Here is a 13,522-nt window from a genome sequence, read left to right on the forward strand (position 1 = left end):
TAACTTCTTCCAAGCAGGCCACAAATCTCTCTAACACTCGTCCTCTGCTCAGCCACCGGACATTATTGTACATCAGTAAAGTGTTATATTGTGCCTGAACCTCATCAAGAAGGGCTTGAAATTGTCGAAAATTAAGAGCACGCGCCATGATGAAGTTCACCATTTTTGTTACATCTTTGAGGACATCGTCAAGTTTTTTGCTGCTTTCTTTGGCGCAGAGAGCCTCTTGATGTATTATGCAGTGAAATTGAATCAGTGGATGTTTTGCTTCCTTAGCAAAGAAATGAATGAATCCTGATGTTGTCCCCACCATGCTAGGTGCTCCATCGCTAGTAACTGAAACTACTTTTTCTGGACTAATGTCTAGTGATGAAAAAGCCTCCATCACAACATTGTGGATATCTATCCCTTGTGTTCTTCCAGGCAAAGACAGCAATTTTACCAGCTCTTCTCTCATGATGTCACCAGTAGCATAACGCAAAATGAGCGCTAGTCTTGCATGGTTAGTAATATCTGTACTTTCATCCAAGCACATGGAGTAGAAGGGTGCTTTTTGTAAGTCGCAAGTAAGCTGTTGACTAACATCAGCAGCCATTCGCAGAACCCTATCTTTTGCAATATTTCTGCTTAGCGGCATCTCAGAGATGCGCTGCACGATTTTATCCTTGTTTTGAAAATCATGGAAGAGTGAATTACTCCCAGCCAAAATTGCCTTTTTGATAAAATCTCCATCAGAGAGGGGCTTACCATGTTTTGCCATGCACAGTGAAATTTGAAAGCTGGCAACTGTAAGATGATTAGTTTTTGAAAGATAGTTGCTAAAACTAAGAGACTGGGAGTGATATTTCTTTAATTTTCCTACAAGGAACTCTTTTCTTTGAGCTAAACCAAGTTCAGCAACACTGTTATGGTTGGTCTCAAAGTGACGTTTGACACTTGATGTGCGAGACACAACACTTTCATTACACATAATACACAATGCTTTCCCACTGCGTTCAATCACTCCATATGTACTCTGTCCAGGCCTCTTGGAATGGTCTTCCACTATCTGTTTTTGATGTACTCATTTTCTTTGTTCAAGACTTCAAGTCTACAAAAAGATAAAATTTGTATAATAAAAAAAATCTAATGAAGTGCTGTATACAAATCCGTCCCCATAAAAAAATATGTGATTGGGGAATTTTACTAATTGTAGACATCCGTTTTGGTCAAAAAATATACTGTCCGGGTGAAAACCGGACTTGTGCAACCTGAGTGTATGGGAAAAGGACTTCTATTTTTCATTATTGGAGCCTTTGTTATTTTATTATGATGTTTACAAAAGCACTGTGAAGGGCCACATATACACTTTACTGTTTTTTGCTATATTGAGTTTTCCATAAGGTACAGCGCAGAGGATTAGTGTGTTGGTTGTTCACAGAGAGCCCAGCCCTCCTCTCAGCTTACTGAACTTCTCTATGCAATCATCATAAGCAGCTTTTTTATTTCCTCAAATTTAGCATGTCCCCCATGGAAGATACAGAGGTTTTTACAGAGGAGCACATTATTAGACACATTAACTTCCCCCCATATTCTCACCTCTCTAGCATGGGAGCACTAGGAACTGTTCCTGATTACAGATGTCATATGTGGAGTCACACTACAGCCTCACTGAGTTCCTGTGACAGACTCAGTGTGAAGCTTCTCTTCCTCCCCCCACTTCCCCCTCACACACTGCCTGGCTCATAGGATACTAAGGGGAAGACAGGCAGGCTAAACATCCACTCACAGGACTGCAGCCAGCACAGGAGGATGGGCCGCGGCCCACCGGGACAATGCCCGGTCCTCCCAATGGCCAGTCCAGCCCTGTTGCCAGGTGAGCTGCAAAGCAGACACCGGCACACTCGCCTCCCGCCGTGCCGCATATCTTAATTGCGGACTAGAGAGTTGCGCGGGGACAGAAATCCCACCCGTCCCCGCCAAAGTCTCACCCGTCCCCGTGAGGAATCCCACCCATCCCCGTGAGGAATCCCTCTGTCCCCACCCGTCCCCGCGAGGAATGTCCTCCGTCCCCGCCCGTCCCCGTGAGGAATCCCCTCCGTCCCCACCCGTCCCTATAAACTTCAGAAATAGTTATTTCATTTAATTATGCTACTGAATTAAAGGCTCTGGTAGAAACCCATTTACAAATAAGCAAAAAGACTATTAATTTGGAAATATTAATTGGGAAGAATACACACTTTGTAAACGGGTTTCTACCAGAGCCTCTTTTGTTTATAAATTTTTATCAACACAACTAATATACTACTTTATCCTGAAGCAAGAAAAAAAGAAATAGAATTCTTTTCCTACCTTTGTTGCCTGGTTTCTGCTTTCCTCATGTTCTCATTCAGTTCCTTCCATCCACTGTCTCTCTTCCTTCTGCGTCTTCCATTTGCTCTGTTACTGTGCCTCTCCATTTCTCCCCCCTTCCAAATTGGTCTGGCACCCATCTTCTTCCCTCCGCTCCCCCCATAGTCTGGCATCTCTGTCTTCTTCCCTGCCAGTGTCTTCTCCCCACTCTCTCTTCCCCATTTCCTTTCAGCGTCCTTCTCCCCCCCCCATCTTCCCCATGTCCTCTCAGCGACCTTCTCCCCCCTCTGTCTTCCCCCATGGCCTTTCAGCATCCTTCTCCACCCCCCCGTCTTCCCCATGGCCTTTCAGCGTCCTTCTCCACCCCTTTGTCTTCCCCATGTGCTTTCAGCGTCCTCCCCCCCCCGTCTTCCCCATGTCCTGTCAGCGTCCTTCTCCCCCTTCTGTCTTCCACAAATGCTTTCAGGGTCCTTCCCCCCCCCCCGTCTTCCCCATGGCCTTTCAGCGTCCTTCTTCACCCCTTTGTCTTCCCCAGTGCTTTCAGCGTCCTTCTCCCCCTCCTTCTTTCCCGCCCCGGGTGCAGCACAGCCGTCCAGGTCCCCTTACTTTTGTGGCGCTTCCGCGACCGACAGACCGACAACAGTCCCGGTCTGACAAACCTCCCTGCCCTTAACTGCGAATCTAAATTTCCTTCTTACAGCTGCTGTAAGAAGGTAATTTAGATTCGCGGTTAAGGGCAGGGAGGTTTGTCGGACTAGGGCTGTTGTCGGTCGGTCGGGTTAGCGCCACAAACGTAGGGGGACCTGGCCGGCTGTGCTGCACACGGGGCGGGGTGGGGCGGACCGCCCCCCTCCCTTGGAAGCCACTCGAGCCGCGAGGCTACTCCTCCTTACCTACCCTGCCTGCAGTACAGAGCCGAACGGAAGTCTTCCCAACGTCAGCGCAGACGTCGGAGGGAGGAAGGGTTTTGTTTACCGACGTCAGCGCTGACATCGGGAAGACTTCCGTTCGGCTCTGTGCTGCAAGCAGAGCAAGTAGGGAGAAAAGCCGTGCGACTTAGTACATCCAGCCCCGCAGGAACCCGCGACCCTCGGAGGGGTCCCCACGGGATCCCCGCGACCCGTGCAGCTCTCTGTTGCGGACCTTCCCGCGTGCCAGCTGCAAGGCCTTCGCGTGCCACAGCTGGCACGCGTGCCATAGGTTCGCCATCGCTGGCATAGACAGTAATAAATTTGGCACTAAACTAGTGTATAGACAGTAATAAAATTTGGCATCGGGCAGTATCCGGGTTGGGAGGGTTAGACAAGGGAGAGCTGTGAGTCTGGAGGCCCCCAGTGGACCTTGATAAGCCAAGGAGTGGGAGGGCGATGAGTTAGGCAGAAAGGAGCCCGAACGTGTTTGCACGGTCTTGCACGGACTTCGGCAGCTCTCGGGTGGGCTGCAGGAAGGCAGAGTTCAGAGAAGTTTATTTCAAGTTTCAAGTTTATTTATATTTAATGGTTCGCTTAATAATTCTAAGCGAATAACATAACAGTAAATATTGGGATAAAAACAGTTAAAAATATTTTTGTAACTTAAAAACATTATTAACTTAAAAATAACAAAACAAGGTCATGACAAACTAACAATATAGACAATACTGGAATGGTTGGAAAAAACATAAGGGGATAAAAGTTACAAAATTGTTGTTTCCCCGCAGGGAAGAGAAGAAAACTGGATGGGGTAGGATAGAACACTGGGGTGGGGTAGGCAGAGGCAGGGCCGATCACTCCTGCTCCAATGGCGTCGGGCGGAGGAAGGAGGGACAAAGATGGCGGAAGCTTCCTCCTTCCTTTGTCTTGAAGAACTGTTAAGGACCCAAAACTTTCGGCGGCCCAGAGTGGGCTGAAGGGAGACTGGTCGTTGGGTGGGCAGAGGTAAGCCCGACTGGTGGGAGCGGTCTTTGGCTGCCCTCGGATGGGCTGCGGGAGGCAGAGCTCAGAGGAGAGCAGAAGCAGGGCCGATCACTCCTGCTCCAGCGGCGTCGGGCGTCGGGGGGAGAGACAAAGCTAGGGCCCGCGGCCAGGAGATGATTGGGGCAGCAGAAAAGGCTGCCGAAGTGGTGGTGCAGCAGAAAGGCTGCACGCTGTTGGGGAGTTCTTTTCCAAGGCTCCCTAGGCCTCTCGCCGGTGTAGGGGAGGGGCGGAGCAGTGCTCCCACGCTCTTCTCCTCTTCTCAGCTTGGGCCCGCGACCAGGAGATGATTGGGGCAGCAGAAAAGGCTACAATTCTATGCGGATTACAAATTATTCAGGTACTCAAGCATTTTTCCCTATCTGTCCCGGTGGGCTCACACTCTTATTTATTTATTTAAACATTTATATTCTGCATATCCTGCAATTCTATGCAGATTACAAATTATTCAGGTACTCAAGTATTTTTCCCTATCTGTTTCGGCGGGCTCACTCTTTATGTATTTATTTAAACATTTATATTCTGCATATCCTGCAATTCTATGCAGATTACAAATTATTCAGGTACTCAAGTATTTTTCCCTATCTGTTTTGGCGGGCTCACTCTTTATTTATTTATTTAAACATTTATATTCTGCATATCCTGCAATTCTATGCGGATTACAAATTATTCAGGTACTCAAGTATTTTTCCCTATCTGTCCCTGCGGGCTCACACTCTTATTTATTTATTTAAACATTTATATTCTGCATATCCTGCAATTCTATGTGGAGTACAATAAAACATCAACAAAGTAAAAGATACAAATAACAAATTACAACATTAGCATACTAATCGTGTTCTGTGGGGGCGAAGGTTACAGTTGGAGTCCGACCAACTGGCAGTCCGAAGATCTTCAAGTCTTGTCATTTTAGAGCAGTTCTTAGGCAGAATATCATTTTCCTCCATTCAGCTTCAGTGTACAGAGCTGCCAAGCAGGCACTTAAATAGCACCAGTCCCAGTACAGATTCCTGCGGCACTCCACTGTTTACTGTCCTCCATTGAGAAAAATGACCATTTAACCCTACCCTCTGTTTTCTATCTGATAACCAATTCCTAATCCACAACTGAACTTTGTCGGGGAGTGTCTTTTGTTTTTGTCCTCTATAGCACAGTTCTTCAACCGCCGGTCCGCGGAGGATTCGGTCCCCGCCGCAACGAAAGGCCGGCGTCAGCTGACTTGCAACTTCCTGTTGCAGTCGCTGTGCCGGGACTCCTGCCTTCGCCGGGACTCCTTCCTTGTCTCCTCACCTCCAGACCACCAGCGGCAGCTCTGTGTACTTTTAACTTCAGCACAGAGCTGCCCCTAAGCAGTAGTTTAGCGCGGTTTCATGAGGCAGCCTTGGAGCCTTTGCTAAGCCGGCCCACATCGCATCATCGAAGCGGGCCGGCCTAGCAAAGGCTGTCACAACCCCAACCTTAAGACTAGGATTGTGCCAGGTCAATCTCCTCCAAATCCAAGCCTTAACCTAAAAAGGGCTAATCAGAGTGACAGGCTAAGCTCAGACAAACAGATAGGGTCTTAGTTCCCATTGACCCACCAGGTTACAGAATCCTGGGGAGGGGAAGATGAGGGTGAGAACAGCCTGGAGCAGCAGGAGGTGCCTTACAAAAAAGAACAGCCTAAGAGGCAGGCTCACAGCTCAGCTAAGGCACAATTGCTGGGCCCAATTAAGGCTAATCAGAAAGCTCAGCAGAAGCAACAGGTTGTCCCTCCCCCTTACAGGTTAGGGCGTGTCCAGCTCAGGGCTTTAGAAGCTGAACTGAGGAGAAACAATTCAGTCTGCCCTGGGTCAACCCAGGAAGGAGGCTCGAGGGACTGGGCTCCTGAGTCATCACAGAGTCAGGACGTTGAGATGGCAGATGTTACCACTGTCCCTGAGGTCAACCAGCCAGCCAGCCAGGACACTATAGAACTCATGGATACTTACTTGGAACCAGAGGAAAGCTACATGGATCAAAGCTAAGGTGGATTTCTTTGCTGTTTTGTTTGCTTTTGAATCTGGTTTTCTTTTGGGGCTGTCTGGAAGCACCAGGCGAGTGCAGGAAGCGTGAGCAGTGCTAGGTTCACGGCTGCAGGTGTGCCTTATTGCCTGAGACAGTGAAGAAAGGGTTTTCTTGAACATTTTGACTTTTGCCTTTTTCTCTGTTTGGATGTTTCTTTGTGGCTGACCAGGTGAAAGGGGTAGTAGTGGGGAGAATCCACGTAAGATCCTCAGGGCGGGATTGTGGGGCCAATTTTTGGCAAGCTTTAAATAAGTGGATTCTGCTACTCCCCTCCCCCACCAGCTGTTTGTTAAGTTGGCTGGGGAGGGCCTGTTAAAGACCAGGCCTAGGCAGCACATTCTAACAGTGTTTAAAAACCATAGTGAATGACCAGTGTGAAGGCTGGGTGTTCCGGTAGCCTTATTTTGCCCTTTTTTGTGACTGTGAGACTGACAGGGCAAGGCTACAATAGAACCATTTTGGACTTACCTGCAAGCAAGGTGTGGGCTGTATTTTTTGTAAGCCCAAGTTTTATGTTTATGTTTGAGGGCAAAGCCTAAACTGTAGCTATTTGCTACCGGAGAAATAAAGTTGGACTCAAGTTCTTTTGAAACACTTTATTGTTCCTGACATTTGTTTTTGCTTTATACTATTAAGAACCAGCAGGACCTTCAACTTCCTTTGAGGGCACGTCAAGGTCGGTCTTTACTGAGCCCTGACCGGAGGCCATTTACAAAACCCGGCACCGGCAGGCTCACAAGGCCCCGAGGCTGCCTCATGAAACCGCGCTAAACTACTGCTTAGGGGCAGCTCTGTGCCGAAGTTAAAAGTACACAGAGCTGCCGCTGTTGGTCTGGACTCTTGAGCCGCTGAAGGAGGGCAAAGAGCAGTTGTCCTGGAGGTTTCCCTTCCTCTTCTTTGCAGGTCCCTTTTTTTTTCCTTCAAATGGCAACGGGCCCCAGCATCAACATCAATCAAGTAAGTTCCACTGTTCCTTTCAAGCGGTTCCCCTCTGACATGAGCCACCCTCAGGGAAAGAAAGTGACCCGCAAAGGTGAGGGGAAGGGGGGCAGATGATGGAAGTTGGGGGGGAGAGAGAGAGAAGGGGCAGATGATGGAATGGAGGAGATGAGAGAGAGAGAAGGGGACAGATGATGGGAGTGAGAAGAAGGGAGTGAGAGCAGAAGGCAGATGGATGTCAGATGAGAGGGGAGAGCAGATGCTGAATGGAAGTGGGGAAAGAACACATACTGGATGGAAGGAGGAGATAAATAAAGGGGGAAGAAAATAGTAAGATAATGGAGGGGTGAGGGAAAGGGGTGACAAGCTGTGGATAGACTCGGTGAAAAGAGGGAAACGGGACTAAATAGTAAGAAAGAATTTAAATTTAGATGGAAGCAGAAAATAGAGAAGGAAGACCAGAGAAGAAAAGGGAAGAGAGAGCAGAGAATGATATCAGATCTGAGTGGAGGAAATGAGAAGAGAGAGATGCTAAAAACCACAGGGGAGAGGGAAGGACAGAGATGCCAGACCATGAGGGGAACAGAAGGAAGATGATGGATGCCAGACCAAATTGTGGGGGGGGCAGGAGGAGAGATGGCAGGGAAAGACAGACAGTGAATGGAAGGGGCAGATGCTGGACTGAAGAGACAGAGAAGGTTATCATGCCACTGTACTGGGCCATGGTACGCGTGAGTGGACTGCTGGTCATGATGGACCTCTGGTCTGACCCAGCAGTGGCAATTCTTATATTTCTAGGGCAGACACTGGCTGGAAGAGAGTGAAAAGGCAATGAAAGCAGAAACCAGAGATGACAAAAGGTAGAAAAAATAATTTTATTTCTATCTTGTGAATCAAATATATCAGATTTGAAATATGTATCTTGCTAGACATAACTGGGGAGTGCAAAGCCCAGGCAGTGCTTCTTTAGCTTCCAGCTGGCTTAGGGCTCTCTCTGACCAGGGGGCAGTTGCCCTAGTTCCACTCCCCTAACACCATTCCTGTCATGTGTGACTGTGGTATTCTGTTACATGATATTTGTGTAGCATTCTGTAATAATTTGGCTTATTTAGTTTTCTTGATAGTAGAGGGGATATATGTTAAGGGGAGGGGAGACAGGGGTTTTGTTGATCTTTGCCCTGTATTATTTGTATTTATAAAATGACAATTGTATAAAATATTGTTTCTTTTTATACTTTAATAAAATATGTTCAATATAAAATCATAACTATTTGAGGCTTGTGCGGATGGGATCAGATGGTTTGTGGGACCGAGCTCGCGGGGATGGGGCGGCGATGGTTTTTAAAAAAAAATTTCAGTCTTAGTAGTTTGCCAGTCCAAGAAATAATTATTTTATTTCCGCCGTTCCATAGGTGTAAAAAGGTTGAAGAACACTGCTCTATAGGATGTTCCTGGCTGCTTTACAACTAACTGATCCCTGAGGGGACAGTGATGAGGTGTGAGGGGTGGAACTTAAGTCTCTGGTATTTGTGGCTCTACAAAGTCCTGGCGGGTAGGCGGAATTAACTCGCTTGTCCCGGAATAAAGTGTGGATTTACAATCTTTCAGTGTACTGAAAATTGAAAATGTCTCCTCTTGTTAGTTTGTTATAATCCACCAGCAATGATAGGCATATATGGAGCTGGCTGATATCTGGGAGGAATGGTGTTATCCTATAGATCAGTGATTCCCAACCCTGTCCTGGAGGAACACCAGGCCAATCGGGTTTTCAGGCTAGCCCTAATGAATATGCATGAGAGAGATTTGCATATGATGGAAGTGATAGGCATGCAAATTTGCTTCATGCATATTCATTAGGGCTAGCCTGAAAACCCAATTGGCCTGGTGTTCCTCCAGGACAGGGTTGGGAACCACTGCTATAGATAAAGGGCTGAAGGTCTAACTGAAGACTAGTTAATTTTTTTCCTATCACTTCTTTTATTTAAATGGTGAACTGTTGGGACAGATTCTCTGGTAGATGTCATCACTAGAATCACATCCTTAGTTTGCCACTTTCAGAACCTAGAATTGTAAATAAAGCTTTTATTGAAACCTTGGGTTAGAATAGAACAGTGCATATTGGGAAAGGACTCCATTATGGGTAGTATCTTGATTTCCACTTGCAACCCTAAGAGACTCATTTCACACGGAGAATCCTATCCTAAAGTATGCTATCTCTCTTTGGGGTATGGTACAAGTCGACAGCGTCTTTTAGTGAGTAAGTCTTTGCTGGGACTGCTATTCCTTATACATCTAATTTCACTCTGGGAGAAATAGACCCAGTGTTTGGAAGGTGGGTGGGAAAGGGCTTGGGAACTTTGGGGCAAGTCTTCAAAGCTGGGACATTAATCCCATTTGAGACATTAGAGGAGGAATATGGTTTGGAACCTTGGGATCTTTTCAAGGCATGTTTATACATATTTGATGGTATTGTCCCGAGGCCCAACAATATTGAGACTAGGTAATTAAATTTGTGTTGGATGTATTGGGGGTTAGGGTCCCTAAATCTATTGAATACTGTTTGCTGAATGTTGGACCATTTTTTTTAGGGCTATTAAAAAGAAATGGGTGCATCAGGTCACTACAGCAAGCTACCTTGTACTGGCTTCTTCATGGAGGAAGACAGATTTACCGGATCTCCCTGTTTTATTGGCAAATGTGAAGTATATTCAGTTGATGTCTGAGCTGGCTGCTTTGAGGAGGAATCATTTTGTTTCATAAAATTTGGAATTATGGAATTTTGGAAGAGGCTTTGCAAAGTAACAGAGATATTGCTGGGAATATCTATAGATTCCCATCAATACTATTTAGCTGAAGGGTGGGAGGAGAGAAGTATAGGGAGGGGGAGAAAGTGATTAAGGGTTTGATTGTTTAGAGGGAGATTCTGGTACTATGCCATTCTAGCTGGAATACAACAGCTAACAACCTACCCACCACAACATCAACCGCAAGCACAACCAACTTCCAAATCCCCAACAGAAGAACACCCACTCCAAGTTACCCAAACCAACACACCAACAATCAACAACCCATCACTGTTATCCGGAGAAGAAGATCAACACCCCCGAAAACAAAACCTCAAACAACTACCACAACACTCATATACCCGGAAACAACTTACATTCCACAGACCAACACGACCTCCCTTACATGTGCCTATGTCAATATCAGATCTCTAGGACCCAAAACAGAAAACATAAAAAACTGGATAACAACAGAAAAACTTGACTGCTTATTCCTCACTGAAACCTGGCTAACCTCAGACACAGACCCTAGAATAAAAGAAGTATGCCCGCCGGGATACAAAATAACAGTAACCTGCAGAGAGAAAAAAAGAGGAGGAGGTCTAGCAATAATATTCAAGAACACCATAACTCTAAACATACTCGAGAAAGTATCCACTCCACAATTGGATTTCCTAGCGTGCCAACTCACAAACACAACACTAAAAAACTCTCTAAACTGCCTGCTCTGCTACATAACACCAGGAAACTGGACCACAGTGAAGCCCGAATTTGAAAACTTCATCTATCAAAACTCACTAACAGCTAACTACAACCTCATACTAGGAGACCTAAACCTACACCTAGAAGATCAAACCTCCACACCAGCAAACAACTGTCTATCCTTCCTCAATGCATTATCCTTCAAGATCCTAAACCCACAAACCACTCATGAAAAAGGTCATCAACTGGACATTGCAGCATTCATGACTCACCAACCAACCAATCAAGAAATCCAAACTCCTAACGGAACATGGTCCCCATCACTATGGTCAGACCACTACATCTTTAACTTCAACATCAACTGGACCAAAACCAAACACACACCTCAAACAAAAAAAACCACATATACCTCACGCAAACATATCGACCCAACCATCTTCTGGTCAAAGGTAGACGAAACCATCCAAGACTGCGACCCAAAAAATTTCATCTCCCACTGGAAAAATGTATCCGCCAACATACTTGATAATCTGGCACCCCTACATACCAAAACCAGAACCAGAAGGAAATCAGACCAATGGTTTGATAATGAATTACTCCAACTCAAAAGACAGTGTAGAAGATTAGAAAGAAAATGGAGAAAAAAGAATCAAGAACAAACAAAAACCGACTGGAAAAAAATCAACAAACAATACAAAAATCTACTAAAAGACAAGAGGAAAAGTTACTATACCAAGCTCATAGGCACAGAAACACAAGATTCCAAAAAAATCTTCCAAATACTAAAAGAATTAACAGACACCAAACCATACACTACCACCACCAACACACCTCCACCATCACCCACCATCTTAGCAGAACATTTCAAGAATAAAATCACCAACACCAGAGCCACACTCATACTCAACCCATCCAACCAAAATCCAATCACAATCCACCCCACAGGAAAAGAAGCAATCGCAGCAGACAGAACTTGGTCTCAATTCCCAAACATAAAATGGCCAGAATTTAACAAATTATACAAAAAATACAGCCATGCCTCCTGTGACCTCAACCATTGCCCCCCATATCTCCTTACCACCTCTAGTATAAAGTTCCGCACCATAATTCTACAATGGATCCAATTCACGCTCACAGAGGGCACATTCCCGGACAACCTCAGCGAAATTGTCATCACCCCAATCCAAAAAGACCCAAAGGCACCACAAAACCTCCCTTCCAACTATAGACCTATAGCCTCAATTCCGCTATATGTCAAAATAACAGAAGGCCTAGTAGCCAAACTCCTCACCAATTACATAGAGGACCACAACCTACTACACCCCATGCAATCAGGATTCAGAACAAATTTCAGCACAGAGACATTACTAGGCTCCCTCATGGATACCGTCAGACAACAACTTAGTATAGGGAAAAAAATGCTACTCATACAACTGGACCTATCGGCAGCATTCGACCTAGTAGACCACAACATCCTTCTACAGATACTAGATGCAATAGGCATCTCAGACAAAGTATACTCCTGGTTCAAAGGATTCCTAAAACTCAGAACCTACAGTGTAAAATCAAACAAAGAAAAATCAGAATCCTGGTCAAACCCATGCGGTGTACCACAAGGATCTCCACTGTCCCCCACCCTCTTCAATCTATACACTGCCTCTCTAGGAACCCATCTGGATAATCTAGGCATAACATCCTATAGCTATGCAGATGACATCACCATCCTCATCCCATACGATCATTCCAAACATACCATGACAGAGGAACTTCACCATACACTGGAAGCAGTCACAACCTGGATGGAAAATCACAAACTTAAACTCAACCAAGACAAAACCAAATTCATCCTCCTAGAAAACGACAGGATCCAAACCACAACCATCCTAGACATAAACGCAACCAAATATCCCATCCAAACAACCATAAAACTACTAGGCATGACCATAGACAGATGCTGCACAATGCAGCCACAAATAAACAAAACAACTCAAAAATCATTCGCAATCATGAGAAACCTGAGACAAGTCCGAAAATTCTTTGAATGCACACAATTTCTACTTATAGTACAATCACTAGTACTAGGAATACTGGACTACTGTAACATTCTCTTCCTCCCATGTCCGGCGACTACGATAAGACAACTCCAAACAATCCAAAATACAGCCTTAAGACTCGTCTATTCATTGAAAAAACACGACCACATCACTGAAGCCTACATCAACTCACACTGGCTCCCAATCCAAGAAAGAATCCAATTTAAATTTTACTGCATATTATTTAAAACACTACACGGAGACAGCCCATCATACCTGAATAATCGCCTCATCCAAGCAACCAGCACCAGACACAGAAAAACGCACTCCCCATTCATACCCCCCCCATCCAAAGAAGTGAAAAGAACAAAACAACATGACGGCCTCCTAGCCACACAAGCTGCAAGACTGGATAACCAAATCTCCAACCTTCTGATGACCACCCCAGACTATAAGACGTTCAGAAAAGAAATAAAAACCACACTTTTCAAGAAATTCCTAAAACAGAAACAACAACACGACCACTAAAAGCCCTCAAGATCTTCATATTACCTCTCTAGCTATGCTCTACAATTCATATAATTCTATCATTCTGTAACGCTGTAATTCTTTACTCATTGTAATTCTGTCCTTAAACTAACCTTTTGTAATCTGCCTTGAACCGCAAGGTAATGGCGGAATAGAAATCCCTGATGTAATGTAATGTAATGTAATGTAATGTAATTATAAGGCAAGT

The 13,522-nt window shown here is 45.3% G+C and overlaps 1 protein-coding gene across 4 annotated transcripts in view; it reads left to right on the forward strand.

The window, feature by feature from the left end:
* Nucleotides 1-13,522, forward strand: part of PRPF6 (pre-mRNA processing factor 6) — a 325,322-nt gene that overhangs the window by 10,131 nt on the left and 301,669 nt on the right. The gene's annotated exons all lie outside the window — the stretch shown is intronic.

The sequence above is a fragment of the Geotrypetes seraphini genome, chromosome 11, assembly GCF_902459505.1.
Source record: "Geotrypetes seraphini chromosome 11, aGeoSer1.1, whole genome shotgun sequence".
NCBI classification, from domain to species: domain Eukaryota; kingdom Metazoa; phylum Chordata; class Amphibia; order Gymnophiona; family Dermophiidae; genus Geotrypetes; species Geotrypetes seraphini.